Consider the following 9,188-nt stretch of genomic DNA (forward strand, 5'->3'; position numbering starts at 1 on the left):
AGAAGTTCTTTAATGTCTCTGTGGTCTTCATTTTATAGGAAGCTGTACTACGGGCCAGGTTTATAAGGTAGAGTAAATGGGAAAATGCATATTAAAAAGGGAAAATTGGAGTATATTCAGAGAAAGGATTTAAGGATGGGTGTCAAAATATGCCCTACAAGGAATGAAATATTTAGTATATTCTCCCCTACATAAGAGATATGAGATATTTAGTATATTCTCTCATATTTAAGGGCTATTTAATGTGTGGTGTTAGCTGGTATTGATATTTATGTTGACATGAACAAAGCTTAGAGTTTATTGAATTATGAGTTCTCCAGGGTCAGACCAAATAATTTTATAGGCCTTCTATATAGCTTTTTGATTTGCATAAGAACCCCACCTTTCTAGCGTTCTAGGACATTTACAGAATTATAGGATACATAAAATGCATCAACATTTGTGAAATGGATGAATTAATCATGTCTATCAAATGATCAATACTAACAAAGAATATTGATGAGATTCCCTAATACAGTAGTACATTTCAAGCTTTAAAGTACATCTCAAGTAAGAATGATAAATCATGTCATGATGCAGGTTCTAGTCCTGCATGTCTGAAGTACAGACGGTTCATCTTTGCACCTACAACAAAGTCCTGGGTGTTGATGAGTCTCTTGAGTTTATTGTATTCCAACAGACGAGAGCTGAGTTTTCCAATACGTCAGCCACTACCAACATGTGTTATACTCCAGCTTAAATAATTTATACTCCAGTTTAAATAATTAAAATCAATGTAAATGAAGTCATAATCATCAGCCACATTTTAACAAGTTTTTATGTTAGTGGTTGTCCTAGTAGATAGTGAAGATTATAAAATATTTCCATTATAGAATGTTCAGTAGGGCCATAGAATTATAGAAACACTATGCATATATCCCAATGTATGCTTACACAATAAACTTATATATTGAACTTCTCTCTTCCAAATGAACATATTTAATTAATTCCTTATTTTCAAAGATATTCTTTAATACTTCTACTACTAATAGTGTTCTAGTAAATATGAATGGTATAAATGAATCTAAAATATATGCAAAAATAACCACCTCAAAAAAAGTAGTGGATTACACAAAACTTTTAATGATGATGAAACAAACATAATATTGACTATAAACAAAGGATATTACAAGAGGCACTATGCAGCACTAGGACTAATTATTCCAAAAAAGAGACACAAATTCAAGCCCTTATGAGCTTTATTTTTCAAGACAGAGAGGAAGTAAAGAGGAAATAACAAATATATAAATAATAAAAGTATAATGCATTGTCAAGTTCATTTTTAACACATTATCATTATGTTAAAAGGTGGCAAGGCCAGGCACTGCTGGCTCATATCTATAATCCAAGCTACTCAGAAAGCTGAGATCTGAAGATCATGGTTCAAAGCAGTCCAGACAGAAGATTCTCCATGAGACTCTTTTTTTCATATACTTTTATGGTAATTAATAAAAGGGTTACATTATATTCACCATATAAGAGGTGCATTACTTCACATACATTGATGCCCTTTCTCATGACATGGTCCCCATTTCCCTCCCCCCAGCCCCACCCCCATCTTGTTTGTCCCCCTTCCCTATTTGACTTCAAATAACCAAATATGCATATATACAATATATCAGATAACCAGGTGAAATACTGTAACAATAGAGATAACCAAGAGACAGCAGAGATGAGAGATAACATAGTACATTAAAGACAACAATCACTCATTATATGGCTTTTGTTTCTATATCCTGGAGGTCCTTTCATTTAGTGTCATTCTATATGGCCTTAAGAATATAGGTTTTGCTCTATTGTAAATCTCTGCTAGGAGAGCCCAAGGTTTCTACTGATTATGACAAATGAGGGAAACCATTGAGCCTGGCTTTGAGTCTAGCTTATTTCACTTAATATGATTTTTTTCTAATTCTTTCCATTTCCTTACAAATGGGGCAATATCATTCTTTCTGACAGCAGCATAGAATTCCATTGTGTATAAATACTACAGCTTGTTGATCCACTCATCAACTGAGGGACATCTGGGTTGATTCCATGTCTTTGCTATGGTAAATAGTGCTGCAATGAACATTATTGTGCTAGTGGATTTAGTATGTCCTTGTTTCTGGACAACTGGGTAAATGCCAAGTAGTGGAATTGCTGGGTCATAGGGGAGCTCTATGTTGAGTCTTTTGAGGAACTGCCATACTGCTTTCCATAGTGGTTGGACAAGTTTGCACTCCCACCAGCAGTGTAGTAGTGATCCCTCCTGGCCACATCCCCAACAGCATCTGTTATTAGATTTCTTGATCCTGGCCATTGTAACTGGAATGTGGTGGAATCTTAGAGTTGTTTTGATTTGCATTTCTTTTATGGCCAGAGATGTCAAGCATTTCTTCATGTGTCTATAGGCCATTCTTATTTCTTCTTCAGAGAAGACTCTCTTTAAGTCTTTGGCCCATCTTTTAATGGGATGGTTGTTTCTTTGGAGATTAGTTTTGGAGTGATTAAAGAGCTATAGTGACCAAAACAGCTTTGTACTGGCACAAGAACAGGCCAGAAGACCAATGGAATAGAACTGAGGACCCAGATATTAACACACAGATCTATGGCCACCTAATCTTTGATAAGGGAGCAAAAAAAAATAGAATGGAAGAAAGACAGCCTCTTCATCAAGTGGTGCTGGCAGAACTGGTTAAGCACCTGCAGAAAACTAAAGATGAATCCTTCTTTGTCCCCCTGCATGAGTATTAACTCCAAATGGATCAAAGACCTTGAGGTAAAAGCAGATACACTGAAAACTTTACAAGAAGGAATAGGAGATACACTAGATCTCCTTGGCACAGGTCAAAACTTTCTTAATAAGGACTAAGAAACACAACAAATCAGGTAAAGTCTGGATAAGTGGGACTGCATTAAACTGCGGAGCTTCTATATGGCAAAGGACATAGGTAGCAAATTAACTAGATAGCCTACAGAGTGGGAGAAGATCTTCACTAACCACACAACGGACAAAGGCCTCATATCTAAAATATATCAACAGTCCCTGAGACTCTTATCTCCAAATAACCTCACAAAAACCTGAGGTGGCACTGTGACCAAAGTGGTAGAATGCTAGTCTTGAGCACAAAGAATCTCAGAAACAGCACCAAGGCCCCAAGTTCAAGCCCCACAAATAAAGAAATAAATAAAAAGTAAATGTGGCAAATACTACAGAGAAGCACACTAAAGTGAGAGGAATTAAGAGTGCCATGATCAAGGTGAAGGTAATCCTCTTTGAAAAAGTGACAAGTGGTTAGGATAGGTGAAGAAAGCAAACCTTGGAGGGAGTGTGAGGGGAGAGGAGATGGAAAGGCCACAGAGGTGCTAATGCAGGAAATATGAAGAAAGCCAAGTGTGTCAATTGAGAAGTTGGTCATTTACTTTGGAAATGGGATTTCTGAGCCTACATCAGATGATCTTTTGTCTTTTTGTTTAAGATCACTATAGTGGCTCTAATAAAAAATGAACACCAGGAATCAGGTATTCAAAAAGGGTGGGCGGGGAAGTGAGGAGGTAGACTTAGGAAGATAGAAATCAGAGAGCAGGCAGTCATAAAATTCACCAGTATTGTGCACAATTAGGACATGTGAAGGAAGGGGTGAGGTTGAGAAGGATGGAGGACAATGGTGAAAGGGGTGACATAGTTCAAGATGCATTGCATTCACAGACTGATTTTACACTATAGAAAAGAACATTTTTAAATAGGAATTTTATTGCTCTTAAAAGTGTATCAGTGTGGAGAGGGAAATGGGGCCAAAAACATGAGAAGGGGTATCGATGTGAGAGACGTAATGCCTGACAAATGTAACTATAACCCTTCTATACATCATCCCAACAATAAACAAGTATCATTCTGAAAAAAATGAAATCTTTCTGCCTGAAGTTTTTTTGGAGACAGAAATGGAGAAATGATGTGATTGTAATTGAGGTATTTAACAAATCCCATTTAATAAGCTGTAGAAAAGGGCACTGGTGGAATAAAATAAATCATGGAAAAAGAGAAGTATTATGCTTTTTAAAAATAAAAATTGTATGCTATCGGTGCCTCGGTACAGATTATGTCATTACATCCTGCAAACACGATTTCATTTAAACAACTAATTACATATTACTTCGGATAATAACAAAAATACTCTAAGATTAGAAGCAGAAAAGCAAGATAGGAGCCTAGTAGAGTCACAAAGGTGAAAGAGGATGATGGCTTAGAACGAAGTGGCCATACAGAAATGAGAAGTATTCTTGAGATAATTTTATAAGTAGATACGAAGGCATTCCTTGGATTTATGTAAATAATATTAAATATAAATCTGAGGAATGGAAAAGATGGGGTCAGTATCAGATCCTCAGATGAGATGGGGAGTGTTGTACCCAAAGTTCCCAATCCCCCCAAAAGACCACCAGCGTCCACGACCAATGCAAACAACAAAGAGCCGTTTATTAGCCAGCTTGAGCTTGGTCCTCTGCGCCTTAGAAACCAGTGATGCTTGGAGGCCCCAAGTACAGAATTAGCACAGCTTTTATAGTACAGAACAAGTTTTTTTTTCTTTTTTCATTCTCACAGCCTTTGCCTCATGTTTTGATTAACTTTTACATTGGAACACTCCTTCATTTCTTATCGGCTTTGATGTTACAGTTTGCCACAGAAATTTAGGTCAGGATGTCCTTGCTAACCGTCTGAGTAAACAACTGATGGAGCGTCTTACAGTTCTCCTGAGAAGAAACAGTTGGGGGATTTCTCAGAACTTTACAAAACAGATACTGCTTAGAAATAACTTTTTACTGAAGTTCTCCAAACTTCAAAATTAATTTAGGCCTCACAGGAAATGGAAACCAAGAGTCTGGATGGGGCATGTGGAAGTGAAAATATGTTCAACCTCCTAAATGATTTCATACAGCAGGCACCTTTCCAGTGTCATCTCATTTGAAACAGTCCCTGTAATACTTACATAATTTTACCTAGATGCTAGGTTAAAACTAATAAATGCTAATGATAAATGCTATAAAAAAACAATAGAGCCAGGTGGGATTGCTCACACCTGTAACCCTAGCTACTCAGGAGGCTGAGATCTGAGGATTACAGTTCAAAGCCAACCCAGGCACAAAATGACCTGAGACTCTAGAAAATGGGATGTGGGGCTTGGCTCAAGGGTAGGGTGGTAGCATTGAGCTGAAAGCTCAGGGACAACACCCAAGCCAAGTTCAAGCCCCATGACTGCCCCCCCCCAAAAGAACAAATGCTAATAAGCTCATCTAAAGTAAAATTTAACTTAAGAAGCTAAAATTTGCTTTGTGCAAATGTGTTCTTGGAGTCTAATCTATATGGTTTCATTCCCAGTATATAAGAAAATAATAAAGTGTCATGATTCTGTATGTGTGTGTGAGAAGAGAGTGAGCGAGACAGAGGAGGGGAGGGAGAAAGAGAGAGAGAGAGAAAGAAAGAGAGAGAGAAGAGGATTTTGAGGCTTGAACACAGAGCTGGATGCTGCCCCCAAGCTTCTTTTCCTCAAGGAAAGCATTCTACCACTTGAGCCACAGCTCCACTTCTGGCTTTGTGGAGGTTAATTGGCGATAGGAATCTCATAGGCGGTCCTGCCAAAACTGGATATGAACTGCAATCCTCAGACCTCAGCCACCTGAGTAGCTAGCATTACAGGTATGACCATTAGCACCTGGCTAATGACATAATTTTTAATACTAATTACCTCAACAAGAAACAACCAGAGACTAAAATATAATAGTGGGTTACTTGGAGTGGATTGCACGAAATCTGAAATACCAATCAAAGACATTTTTCTGAAATTCACCACACTATACCCAAGTCACAAAGAGATAGCAATATTTGCTTTCCATCTTCATCATTTCAACCTCAAAAGATTATTATTCCAACTTTAAGTAGTTTATGGGACTTCTCTTTCCTAAGCCATACCAAAATGTCAGGAGTCATTTGGAAAAGATGACCATTTTTAAAGTAATATTTATGCAATTATTCAGTGTAATCCCTGTATTCATGTTGGAATACACAAGAACAAAAGAAATTATTTGATGATCATGATCCTTAGTATGAACTTGTTCAGAATGCCATCTCATTACTGGTTCTTTCTATTCTTCTCTGTACTTACGATAAACTCATAATAAAAAAAATATTCTTGTAGTGACTAAGTAGCTTAAAATAGGCTATCTTTTCATTAATTTTCCTTTTAATCGCTAAATTCAACTTTTCCTTGAAATGATACCTACTTATAAAACTGACACAAAGACATCTCTACTACTGAGAGCTATCATTTGAAAATATTGGTAACTAGAGTTAATTCCTTAAACTCAAATTTGCTGTCTCTGTCTTACTGGCAGTGATAGAGTGATAGACTAGGTATATACCATCCAAGCATTGGATGGAGCAAGACTAAGTCTCATTCAGTAGATTTGAATGATGCTGCCCTACCACTCTTTGGGGAAAGCTGGGCAGTGACATTGAGCCACTGATTGATTAAGGCTAAGTAGCCAATTAATACTGTGCTATGTTGCCAAGTTCTGGTATTTGGCAGGCATTGCATTTTCAATATATAATATTTTCAGTATACAATAGAAGTATCAGTGCCTAAATTTTCATAAATCAAGGAGTATTGGGTTATTGAAACAAAAACTCTTCATAGTTCTACTTAACATTTGGCTATAAATGGGAATGATTTATTTTTATTTATTTTCTTAATTTTTAAGACTTTCTATCCCCAGGAGCATGGCAAATGAATAGAATTCTGTAATTTCTCAACTGCAAATGTAGAACATTTTCCTAATTCCACTCTTGATATTAAGTAAATGGTGACATAAATTTCATTATATCTTATTCCTCTAATTTGTAAAAACTAAGCTGTTTGTAACAGGGATATGCCAACAGAATGAAAAAAAAACGTGTCCATGTCTCACTGTGCATGAAATATTCTGCATTACCATCCTCATATGTGGTGGCCTAATAACAATTAGAGAAAAGTCATTTCTTTATAATCATTCAAAACTTAAACTTCTATATGTTAAACATCTTCCACGATTTTTTAATCTAATGAAAATATCAGGATGATCTTAAAAGTCTTAGAAAGACAAATATATCAACATTAAAAAACAAGTAATAGATTCTATGGCAAGATTCCTACTGGGAATTAAACTATATGTTAGTTGTCTTCTCGGGATAATAAAGTTTAATTTCAATATTTGTTTACACAATCAGTAGACAAACCCCTCCTGATTTCTCTGTTTTCAAGAAAAAAAATTATTATTCTACATTATCATTTTAAGCATTCCAGCTAAATAGTCATTGTTTCTACTGTAAATCCCATAAAATACAGTTTATAAAACAATTCTCTAAATGAGACAAACATCTAATAATATCATTAAGCATAGATACATTTTAAAAGAGAAAAATCTTACTTGAGTCAGATTAAATCAAGTGAGGCATTGAAGTACCTCAAAATAGACTATTTCCTTTCTCATCTCATGCACAGTCCCTGTCTAGAGAGGCTATTTCCACAGCTGTCAACTTCCCCAGCATTTGACCAATGAAGGAGCCTTTTGTTCTACTGATAAGTGATACATTGTATATTGCTCAGGTGCCCTGCAAGAAAAGGGTAGCAACACAATGAGCTTTCTCTCCAGTCAGCTTTAAGAAGATGGAGAGGAAAAGTAAAACAAGCTCTACCCCAAATGTGTTCCTTTCAATGAAAAGTTTCCTTATCCATTCTAATGGAAAATATCGTTTTTGTCTGATTATAAAAGCTTCATCTAGAGTTTGCCCCTCACCTTCCCTCCCCCAACCCAAGTCCCAATTCTGGGACAAAAACAACAGGAATAGAGGTTCTTTTTTTTAAATTATTAAAATGGTTGAGTTGGATGAATTGCTGGCTTTTTAAAGGAGATCACTGAACTGACTTTATCTAAGATAAGTTACTTCACTTAATGTGTGTAAAGAATCAACAGAGTTCTTTAGATAATCATTGATTCAGTTTAATCATACCATACAAAGATATTTTTATCATCTTTTCTGTACACATATTCTCCTAAAATATTTTACCTCTATTCAACATATTTCTAAATGCAATATATATAATGGATGCCTAAATGATATTTAAAAATGAATTTAAAGTTTATATTGTTTATAATAAAAACATCAGTAGTGAAACTTGCATAATAAAATTATTATATTTAAGGAATATATTTACATTTTTTGGATATATCCCCAAATCACAATGTAAAAAGTATTTCTAAGGAGAGAAAAAATATTTCCTCTTCCAGTCTCTTTTATCCAATGTTTCACACTCCATTAGGTCACGAGTTTAACTCAGATGCAATATGTTGAGCCTAAACACACTCTCCACTGGTCCTGTATAGTTCAATCTACTTCATTAAGAAAATAGTATTGTTGCATTATTGATAATCAACACAGTAATTGCATGAATTACTGCGTTACTGAGCTTTTCTCATCCATCCTGTATATCATGTTATTACCTATTTCTGATTTACAACAGTATGACATTACTTTCTTTGGTCCATTTGTAAAAATATTTATTGTATACTGAGTAAAAAGCCCTCCAGAATTGTGATAGGATAAGCTGTGTTCTTAATGGTTCTTTAGGCTTTCAGAGGTACCATTAGCACTGCTGACTGTGCTATAAAAATCTATTCAATCTATGAATACATTTTAAACACAGTATAATTGTATATAAAATGTTTACTGCTTTATGTATACATGCAGAGCAAGCAGGATTTGTGAGTCTATTAACCTATAAATCTCAAATGCCAGCAATGAGAGAATGTTTGCTTACATTATTAAATAATTTATTGGCATTTATTTATGAGATGTCAAAATTGTGAAGATCCTAGTAGCTCCACTAAGACAAATTGTGAATACTGACGCTGATTGTATTTATTATTTTATCCCTAACACTACCCAAAAGAAATAAAATGTTCCTGGGTTTTTTTGCATCAAATTCCAGGCTTTCTAATAAATTAGGTATATTGAAACTAGGTAATAATTTTGGCATAATTTTCTCAAGACTCACAGAGAAAAGAAGTAACAATTCTAAGGGTCCAACAACTCTATTCTATCTTCTGAATGTAAATTTAAATGATGAATAAATTTC

The sequence above is a fragment of the Megascapheus bottae genome, chromosome 20, assembly GCF_031878675.1.
Source record: "Megascapheus bottae isolate mThoBot1 chromosome 20, mThoBot2.hap1, whole genome shotgun sequence".
NCBI lineage: Eukaryota > Metazoa > Chordata > Mammalia > Rodentia > Geomyidae > Megascapheus > Megascapheus bottae.